At 29.9% G+C, this 9,245-nt stretch overlaps 1 long non-coding RNA gene across 1 annotated transcript; it reads right to left on the minus strand.

The window, feature by feature from the left end:
• Positions 1 to 4,452: 4,452 nt before the first annotated feature.
• Positions 4,453 to 8,188, minus strand: LOC107842097. The gene is made up of 3 exons (XR_001665610.2): positions 7,898 to 8,188; positions 6,257 to 6,767; positions 4,453 to 4,719 (listed from the first exon to the last, which is right to left on the minus strand). It is a non-coding gene; the product is annotated as an uncharacterized LOC107842097 (long non-coding RNA).
• Between the last annotated feature and the right edge of the window lie 1,057 nt (positions 8,189 to 9,245).

Below are 9,245 nucleotides of genomic sequence, written 5' to 3' on the forward strand. Positions count from 1 at the left end.
CTAAATTTCTTATTTATTTTCTAGTGTGAGGTAAATACGTGAAAATAATATTATCCAAGAATATATGTATGTAGTCTAGTAAAACAATATAAGGGGGGGGGGGGGGGGGGGCCGATCTCAGGGGGGGAGTTTCAGGGTAGCAACAGGGGTGGGGTTTCGTTGGTGGTGGTAGGGTTGGAGGATTGGGGGTGGGGATTGGAGGTGGTAGGAGATGGAGAGGAGACAAATAACTTGAAGTTTCACTTATACAACTTGTTTTCCCTACTTTTATTAGAAAAGTCATTTTAGAGAAATTCTTTTGTGAAATATTTTGACCAATCAAACATTAAAAATAATTTAAAAATTTGAAAATATCTTCCACATACCAAATACACTAACTCAACTTGATATCAATTCAATTTACTATTAGCTCGACTAGCAAGTATGCATTCTGAATATAAGATATTAGGTTTGCATTCACCGTTAAATGTCGAGGGTCGATTGCGTAATACCACAACAACGACACATACTCAGTATAATTTCACAAAGTAGCTGGAAAAGGTAAAGTGTTCGCAGTCTATACCACTATTTCAAGGGTGAGGTAGAGAGTCTGTTTTCGATAGATCCCCGACTCAAGACAAAAACAGTCTCAAAAAACGACATAATATAAAAACAAGAAAAAATAGGTAGCTAGTGACAAAACATCCGATAATATAACAGAAATAAAATTATCACAAAATAATACCACACAAACTATCTGATACTAAAAAACATCATCAAAAATCCAAGACCAAGACTCTACAAGCAAATCACTACAACTATTGATACGAATTGCAAAACAAAGCACACCTACCTATTAGAAGGGCACACTACTCTTACCTACTAACCATCTACTTAATCATGTAATGACTTCTCCTTTATATTTCACCAATCTTAAGCCTATATATTAACTAGGCATTAAGATTCAGACTAAAATTGAATCAAATTTATTAATATTTAATTGGCTTATTTCAAAAATAAGGGTAACATATAAAGTATTAACAACTAGATAAACGATGGAATATGTTACCTATACATGATGGAATATGATCTGAACAAGCAAATCATGATTTCAAATCAATATTTGGACGTGTAATTTGGGATTATGATTTCAAATATTTTTAATATAAAATTTGATCCATAATTTTATATTTTGTAAAATGATCATCATTTTAAAATTTGTAAGAAAAAAATCAAGTTCAACATAAGAAGAATGTCTGTATAATATGAAAGAATTATATTAAAGATTATTTAGTTTCTGCTATTATTGATTAATGAATCTTTATAAATTAAATGTACGTATTTGAAAGTTTTTTATTGTAAATAATCATTTATAGAAAGAACGTAAAGAGAATGTTAGCACAATATGAAAGAACTATATTAAAGAGTATTTAGTTACTACTATTATTGACTAATGAATCTTTATAAAATTACATGTACATATTTGAAAGTCTTTTATTGTAAATATTCATTTATAAAAAAAAATGAAGATATGCAATTTGTCAATCCGGTATCTTAGGACATTCCAAAATCTTGTTATGAACTTTGATTTACTTATTTGGTAAAATTATAAAAGAACCGAGGGAATTTTGGTAGTTTTAAAATTTTGTAGGATTTTTCATATTTATGCAAAAAGAATATGACTTAAAAATTTTTAATTACATACCTAAACAATAATTCAACCCTTTATCAGTCTGATTTTAAATCATGTTAAATGGAAAATAAGTTATTTGAAATAATGTCAATGCAAAGAAGGTAAGTAAAGATAAACCTCAACCTCAAACTAAACACACTATTGCTACTCTTTAATGGATTATATCCGTTAGGATTACAAATAACTACTTGCCAACAAAGGAGTAATAAAATACACTCGTCTCCAGCGACCAAATCTAAATCTCCTTGGTCGGACGATCAACATCGCTCCAAATCAAAATATGTAAGAGTTTATTTGATTGGAAAACAAATTATACGAAGAGTATTATTCCATCCTGAATGTGCATAATTAAGAGATCAAGAAGAATCAAGGAAACAAATAAAATTGTACTCACATTGTTTATCAAATAAAATTATTTTTCTCCATATTTTATTTGTAATTGCTATATATTTTCTATTACATTAAATTTGTTGCAAACAATAGTAAGTATAGTCTCATCCAATAGTCTCAAGAATCGGCCGTGTAATGACTTCTCAGTTGTGTTTATATTTCGTCCATCTTAAATTTGCATATTAAGTATTAACTAAAAATTAAGATTCTAACTAAAATCAAATTTAACTTATCAGAAGTCTAATTGATTTACTTCACAAATTAGGATAGCATGTGAAGCATCAATAACCAAATAGGCAATGGAATTAATTAGATGCACATAACTTAATTTGATTCTTTACAAATTGTTTGAAAAAAAATATATTCAATGAAGAAAAGTAAAGATAAATTTACAATTACCTGCATATTGATTTCTCATTTATACCTCGTAATCTTAAGAATGCGTATCAAATTAAAATTAAGGGCATATTTGGTATGAAGGAAAATGTTTTCTTTGAATTATTTATCTTAAAAAATAACTGGATTTCTTATTTATTTTCTAGTGTTAGATAAATACACAAAAAAAATATTATCCAGGAATATATGTATCCAATCAAGTAAAATAATATGAGGGTAGAATGTTACCGGGGTAGGGTTTCACGGGTGACGAGAGGGTTGGGAGGTTGGGATTGTCGATTGGAGGTGTTAGGATGTGGAGAGGAGACGATTAACTTGTAATGTCACTTAAAATTTGTTTTTGTTTTTTTATATCCATTAGGAATTTTTTCTCCATTTTAGAGAACTTAATTTTCTAGAGAGAAACTCTTTTAAAAGATATTTGATCAATCAAATATTATTTTTTTAAAAGAAATTTGAAAATATCTTTCACATATATACCAAACATACTAACTCAACTTGATATCGAACTCGATTTACTATTAGCTCCACTAGCAAGTATGCGTTTTGAATTAAAGATAGTATGGTTGCATTCACTGTTACATGTCGAGGATCAATTATTTAATACACTAACAATGATAACATACTCAGTATATTTTCACAAAGTAGTTGGAAAGGTAAAGTGTGCGCAGTCTGTACCACTACTTCAAGAGTGAGGTAGAGAGACTATTTCTGATAGACCCCTGCTTCAAGATAAAAACAGTATCAAAAAATGACATAATATAAGAACAAGAAACAATAGGTAGTTAGTAACAAAACAATCGATAACAACAGAGATAAAACTACCACAAAATAATACTACACAAACTATCGAAAACTATAAAACATCATCAAAGCTCCAAGACCAAGACTCTACAAGCAAAGCACTATAATTATTGACACGAATCACAAAACATCATTTACCTACCTACTAGTAGGGACACACTCCTAACAATCTGCCTTAGTCATAATCATATAATGACTTCTCATTTATATTTTCCCAATCTTAAACCTATATATTAATTCGACATTGAGATTCAGCCTAAAACCAAATCACATTTATTAATATTTAATTGGTTTATATCACAGAAAAGGGTAACGTATAAAGTATTAACAACTAGTTAAACGATGAAATTTGTTACCTATACATAATGCAATTTGATCTGAACATTTATTTGAAATCATAACTTCAAATCAATATTTGGACTGCAACTCGGGATCATGATTTCAAGTATTTTTAATCATGATTTCAAATCAATATTTGGACGTGCAACTCGGGATCACGATTTCAAATATTTTTAATGTAAATTTGATCCATAAGTTGATATTTTGTAAAATACCATCATTTTAATTTTTCCTTTTTTAAAAAATCAAGCTCGACGTAAAGAGAATGTTAGTACAATATGAAAGAATTATATTAACGATTATTTAATTACTACTATTGTTGACTAATGAATTTTTATAAAATTATATGTACGTATTTGAAAGTCTGTTATTGTAAATATTCATTTATAAAAAGAACTAAAGAGAATGTCCGTACAATATGAAAGAATTATATTAAAGATTATTTACTTACTACCATTGTTGACTAATGAATCTTTTATAAAATTACATGTACGTATTTGAAAGTCTGTTAATGTAAATATTCATTTATAAAAAGAATATGGAGAGATGCAATTTGTCAATGTGATACCTCAGGATATTCCGAAATCTTGTTATGAATTATAATTTACTTATTTGATAAAATTATATAAAAATTGAAGAAATTTTGATAGTTCTAAAAATTTGTGGCATTATTCATATTTAGGCAAAAAGAATACAACTTAAAAAATTTAAATTTCATATCTAAAAAAGATTCAACTCTTTATCAATTTAATGACTTCTCATTTATATTTATACTAGTGCCCAATATTTTATTTTATCCTTATTTTAGCTGTCAAGGAAAATTAGTATCCTTCAAGTATAATGAATCGCGTTTGATAAATTTTTGTGCTATGTATAATATGTGCACTATTGATTTTTTAGTTACAAGTATATAAGACCACTTAACCATTATACATATATGAACTACATATACATATTCTGCAATTAAATCTCTCCACGTTGACCTTGGCCTGCAGTGCTTAATAGCTCCAGCTGAAGCAATTGTAACTGCTCCGACGGATAAAGCTACTCGAAAACATATCAATCACGGCCCCAACCTAAATTTCTTGTCCTTGTTGTCTCGTTCACATTCTCCAGTCCTATCAGATTAATTCACCGTATAAATTACCACTATAGATTACCACTAGTGAGTTTTAAAACAGTGTAGATCCCGATGTAGTCCGACATGGTGGGGACCTAGGGAAGGTAGAGTGTAATCAAACCTTATCCTACATCATGAAAAGTAGAGTTTTTTTCACTAATATGTAATCATTGCTCCTACATAATCAGTGGCGGGTGTGAATTCTCGGAAACCCACACCCGCTACCGTAAGACTTAAAATTATATAGAAAAATCGTCAAAAGTTATAACTATAAAAGTTATAAATATTAATAGGTGGGAATCCATAACTAAACCAAGGGATAACTTAGTGGCAGGAAAGGAGCCCTTGGGAACCCACAAGTTTAAAATTCTGGATCCGCCTCTGTACATAAGTTCACACAAGTAGGACTGTTCATGATTTGGTTAAAAATCAAATCGAACCGCGAACCAAATCAAACCGATTAAAAAAACCAACATTTGATTAGATTTAATTTGGTTTGATTTTAAATTTTTAAAATCGATACTTATGTGGTTTGATTTTTGTTTTACTCTAAAATAACCGACAAAATAACAAAATCAAACCGATAAAAATTATATATATATATATATATACACATATATATATATATATATACACACATACATATGTATATTTAAATTATTTATATATTATTTAATTATGAATTTAACTTTAGTTATAGAACTTTTAGTCATATGTCTCCATCTAATTGATGTACAGATTCTATATGATTTTCGCACCTTGAATGACAAATGATACTAATTGTAAAAATTATCTTATTGTCTATGAAATTTTATAGGTGAGTTCTATTAGACTATCGATAATCATTTGTTTTAAACTTTCTTTTTGGTCCCTATTGAGCAAAAAATTTATGTGTTTACTTTTTGGAGTTTATCATATCATTCTCTTATATGTAGTTTCTAAATACTTTTATAGAAGCGTTCATATGGTGTTGTTCATGATTTTGCCTAAGTATAACACTAAATTGAATCTTAGTTTCAAGGTTGAAGAACAACACTCTGTTGACATCTCATATGTTGGATTGAATTTTTTTAAGAAAATTTTCAACTTTTATCATTAACTAAAGTTAAAAACCGAAAAACCAAACCGAGCCGAACTAAACCAACAAGAACCAAACCGACGGTTATTTTTTTGTGTTGGTTTGATTTGATTTTAGAAATTTAAAAACCGATTAAGTTGATTTGATTATGATTTTGATCAATAACCGATCCATGATCACCCCTACACACAAGTAATGAATGAAACTACCTCTGCCACCTGCTTGTTTCAATCTACTTTTTTTTTTTTTTTTTTTTTTGCAAATGATGATACGCTTTTGATTTTATTTTCTTGACTCGTTTTGCCTTCATTTCATGTCGGAAAAGAAGATTATGCATCTTAGCAAGCTGGTCTTGGTGCTCCCTCACATGTTCTACAGATATCTACCAAAGTGGTAATAATATAAAATTTGCAGTGACCGATTTCCTCTATAAAAAAAACTGAATGACAAACCATACCTTATTAAGTTCAAGAAGTATTGCACCATCTTTTCTATGAGCTTCAACAACTTCATGGTCATTGAAAAGAGAAGCAACTTTTTCTCAAAATCACTTCTTGGTTCAAATTCGGCAGCTATTGCTTCTACAATAGAAATCTGATGTCCTAATAAAGAACACTTTGGGGAGCAAGAAAATTGGCAAAACCTTGTAACTTATCAAAATGTAGGCAAAAGTCAGCGATATCTTTTCAAGGAAGTTGAGGTTTTAACCTGATATTCAATGACCAAATAACTTTTTCCATAAAATAGTCCAGGTTAAAGGTTACACTAATGCGGAAAAAATTCCAATCAAGGAAGGGCATATGAGGTTTCAAAATTTAACAAATGCCGCCCCTTTGCACAATCTTGAAAACTAAATTTTACTTCTCCTAAAAACAGAAAGATATATGCATAGAATTTACTCAGCTTCAGATAAAGGCTCCAACGTTAGTGCAAGTTCTGGTGGAGATATGCGTAGACCTGTAAAAATCCTGTGAAAAAATTGCTAATCAGAACAATGCAACTCATATTCACAAAGAAAAAATAGTTGAAAGACAGAAAAATCAAGCAACATACGCAGTAGAAGAATGTTCGCGCTTAGACTCCCTAATTGGAAACTTAAAGTTGTCATCACTATCCTGGTCGATATTCCGTTTCTGTACCATCAAAGTTAGATTTTTTCTATGCTAACAATAGTTAATACTCAATACTCTTTCCAATCTCTCTTGAGTTTTGGTGAAAAGGTTGTAGGCATCTTTCGATGAGAAGGAAATACTCTATGTCCGGAATCGACTTCTCATCCTAACTCAAATCTTTTGACCAGTTCTTCTCATCATGGATTAAACAATATATTCAAAGAAAGGACATGTAATGACAAAAATTCCTCTTTTGTCCCGGGGTTGAGGAGAATGCATGGGTTTGTGAAAATTGGAGCACTAAATCGATCTAGCACAGGTAAACCAGAACAAAATATATAGCTAGCTTTGCACAATCTTGAAAACTAAATTGTACTACTTCTCCTACAAACAGAAAGATATATGCATAGAACTTACTCAGCTTCGGATTAAAGGCTAAAATAAATTGTGTTTTGTTTGACAAATGTGTATAACTAAAAATTGGTTGGTATTTAGTTGAAATAAGTTTATAGAAAAACAGAAAGCATATTTGAACCAAATAACACCTTAAAACGTACCAATACCGTGTGCTTGGGAAAATGTTTCTGCAAAATAGGAGTTCGGTGATTTTGTTTTCTTGCTGTAATTATGAAGTTTTAAAACAACACTACTGACTATTGAAGTAATGAGAGCAAACAAAAACAAATACTGTTTCTCAAAATGTTTTCTTTTCACCAAACATCTTAGGTGCATACTAATTTCTACTCTAAGTTCATTCTTCATACTTACCAATTTACACAACCAAAATCAGAAACACAAATGATGTACCTAGATATTTATTTTCAAACAACCATATTCAATTAAGACAGAATTGCAGATATGCATGTCGAAATTTTAGAAAAAATGAAAAATAAACGCAACTACAGTAGAAGATTTGTAGCAACCAAATTGTGAAATCAAGAATTCACAAATTGTACAAATAGAAGAAGGAGAAATCTCAAACTCACAGAGACCCAATAATTTCAATTTTCCAAGTGAGGACTGTGAAAGAGAGATGTCGATAGTCTTACAAAGTGGTGCAACATTGGCTGCATTGTTCAATATATATATAGCAAGTAGTTGATACTCAACACGTAGCCTTCCACGTGCCTCACCATCAAGTAAAAAGGCCAGAAAAGAAAGTAAAATGAAAAATTTCCCTTGTATATTTTGTGAAGCATGCAGTACAATAGTTTCATGCTGTGATAGTACAACCCTTGTTGGCATTTTGTCAATCTTAAATTTGCATATTAACTAGAAATTAAGATTCTAACTAAATTCAAATTTGACTTTATCAGAGATTTAATTGATTTACTTCACAAATAAGGATAACATATGAAGCAATAATAACCAAACAGGCAATGGAATTAATTAGACGCACATAAACTTGATTTTGATTCTTGGAATTAATTAGATGCACATAAAGTACTTGATTTTGATTCTTTACAAAATTGTTTGAAAAAAAAAATATCCAATGAAGAAAAGTAAAGATAAATTTACATAGAATTGCCTGCATATTGACTTCTCATTTATAACTCGTAATCTTAAGAATGCGTATCAAATTGAAATTAAGGACATATTTGGTATGAAGGAGAATGTTTTCCTTGAATCTCCTTTTTTAGAAAAAAAATAAAAACTGAATTTCTTATTTATTTTCTAGTGTTAGGTTATGTGAAAAGAATATTATTCAGGAATATATATGTGTGCAATCTACTAAAACATTATGGGGATGGAATGTTATAGGGGTGGGGTTTTGTGAGTGACGGTAGGATTGGGGGTGGGGATTGGAGGCGGCGTGAGGAGGTGAAGAGGAGACAATTAATTTGTAATGTCACTTAAAACTTGTTTTGGTATTTTTATTAGGAAAATTATTTTCCTCCATTTTAGGAAACCTGTTTTCCTAGCGAGAAACTCTTTTAAAAAACATTTTGACCAATCAAATATTAAAAAAACTTCAAAAAATTTAAAATATCTTTTCACATATATATCAAACATACTTACTCAACTTAATATAGAATCCGATTTACTATTAGCTCGACTCGCAAGTATGCATTCTGAATTAAAGATAGTGGGGTTGCATTCATTGTTACATGTCGAAGGTTGATTATGTAATACAACAACAACAAAAACAAAAACAACATACTTCGTATATTTTTACAAAGAAGGTAAAGTGTATGTACTTTGTACCACTACTTCAAGGGAGTAGAGAGATTGTTTTCTATGGGCCCCTTGCTCAAGATAGAAACAATCTCGAAAAAAATACATAATATAAGAACAAGAAATAATAGGTAGCTAGTAACAAAACAATCGATAAAA

This window comes from Capsicum annuum, chromosome 9 (assembly GCF_002878395.1).
Source record: "Capsicum annuum cultivar UCD-10X-F1 chromosome 9, UCD10Xv1.1, whole genome shotgun sequence".
Taxonomy (NCBI): Eukaryota; Viridiplantae; Streptophyta; class Magnoliopsida; order Solanales; family Solanaceae; genus Capsicum; species Capsicum annuum.